Source organism: Acomys russatus, chromosome 1 (assembly GCF_903995435.1).
Source record: "Acomys russatus chromosome 1, mAcoRus1.1, whole genome shotgun sequence".
NCBI lineage: Eukaryota > Metazoa > Chordata > Mammalia > Rodentia > Muridae > Acomys > Acomys russatus.
In genome coordinates, this window is record NC_067137.1 from 87,175,787 (window position 1) to 87,177,778 (window position 1,992).

The 1,992-nt window shown below is 47.4% G+C and overlaps 1 pseudogene; it reads left to right on the plus strand.

Annotated features, from left to right (window-relative positions):
* Window positions 1-1,193: 1,193 nt before the first annotated feature.
* Window positions 1,194-1,769, plus strand: LOC127190573 (60S ribosomal protein L11-like; annotated as a pseudogene).
* Window positions 1,770-1,992: the final 223 nt, after the last annotated feature.

Sequence of the window (1,992 nt, forward strand, 5' to 3'; positions counted from 1 at the left end):
CCACAAAAACCGGAAGGAAGACAACAAAAGAGTGCCGCTGAGGATGTGGTTGACACGTACTTGTTTCAAGCCCCGTCTTCCGTAACCTCTTTCTCCAGGAGCTGTGGCCAGTCAGGAACAGTTAAGTAGCATAGATCTTCCGTAGAGTCACAGGCGTGGCCTTGCTTACTGAATTTGTCATCATTTCGACCTTTCTGGAAAGGTGATGAAATGAAAATGTTTGCCTTGCATCCACATGCTCAGGGTGTAAGAGGGAAGGAAGCAGAAGAGACACAGAGGCCCCTCCTAAAGAGACATGGAGAGTGTCCGCTGGCGTGCCACACCCTTTGTGGTAACAATTTCACTTGAAATCTATTTGTTGGGAAAGAGAAGACAGAAAGCCTGGGGCTTCAGGATGACACTCCCTTAGCGCACAAACGTTAAGATGTCTACATGGCTATGGACAAAACAAGTTCGCGGGCAGATTAGAAAACCATCTGTGAGTCTACACAGTACTCTCCCATATAGCGTCAGAATGGCCCTTTGGCCATCTCATATTAAGAACTGTGAAGAAAGACTTCAAAAACTCACTATTAAATTTAAATAAATAAGTAAATAAACCAAAAATAACACGGAGCCACACAAGAAAGCAGCTCTACATAGGCCAAGGTGAAACAATTAAGTGTCTGGCATGCACCAACTAACTTATGTACCAGCCGTTGCTAGGAGCTGAGACTGTGGCGGTGAGCGGTGCGCAGCAGGGTCCAGGCTCTGCGTTGAGTGAAAGCTGTGCACTGTTCTCATTGCACACTGGCCTCAAATCTGATGGGTCAGATTTGCTTTTTGGAACTATTTCAGCACCTTTGTGCTAGTCTTACAAAACGTCCGAGATTGGGTAAGATGAAAAACAATCAAGTTTATTTCTCACAGTTCTGGGGCCTGCGAGGTCCAAGATGAAGGTGCTAAGTTGTCAAGGGCCTTCTTGCCCACATCCTCCTATGACCGAACTTGGCAACCTCACTTCAATGGAAGAAGGTGCAAGGCTGAAAAGGCACTTCCCTCCAGCCCTTTCCTAAAGCAGTAATCCATTCACGAGGGTGGAAGCCTTTATGACTTGGTCACTTTCCCCAAAGGCCCTACCTCTTAGTACTATCACAACGGGGATTTGGTTTCATCAGGAATTTTGCAGAGGAGCTCTCTTCCTGTTCTCCATCATGGCGCAGCAAGATCAGGGTGAATAGGAGAACCCCATGCGGGAACTCCGCATCCGCAAGCTCTGCCTCAATATCTGCATGGGCGAGAGCAGAGACAGAGTGACCCCAGCAGCCAAGATGTTGGAGCAGCTCTCGGGCCAGACGCCTGTGTTTTTCAAAGCCAGGTACACCGTCAGGTCCTTTGGCATCAGGAGAAATGAAAAGATCGCTGTGTACTCCACAGTGTGTGGAGCCAAGGCAGAAGAAATTCTGGAGAAAGGCCTGAAGGTGTGGGAGTATGAACTACGGAAAAATAACTTCTCAGATACTGGAAACTTTGAACACATTGATCTGAGCATCAAATACAACCCAAGCATTGGCATCTACGGCCTGGACCTTCTTTGTGGTGCTGGGTAGGCCAGGTTTCAGCATCGCAGACAAGAAGCGCAGGACGGGCTGCATTGGTGCCAAGCACAGGATCAGCAAAGAGGAGGCCATGCGCTGGTTCCAGCAGAAGTACGATGGGATCATCCTTCCTGGCAAATAAATTTTATCCAAATGGCCAATAAAAATTTCTCAGAAAAAAAAAAAAAAGAATTTTGCAGAGGACACATTCAAAACCACAGTCGCTGGCCAGATGTAAAGAGTCAATGAGACAGAGAGAATAATGTGGTCATTTAGAGGCAGGGTTCAGGGATCTATAACAGGGGGTCCCTGATGGCTTTGGGAATGATGTATAACGTGGACAGTCACGTAGGGTGCCGCCCTGACTTTATATTCTCTTCTTCGCCAGTCTTCTATGCCTTCATCTCTACCTCCA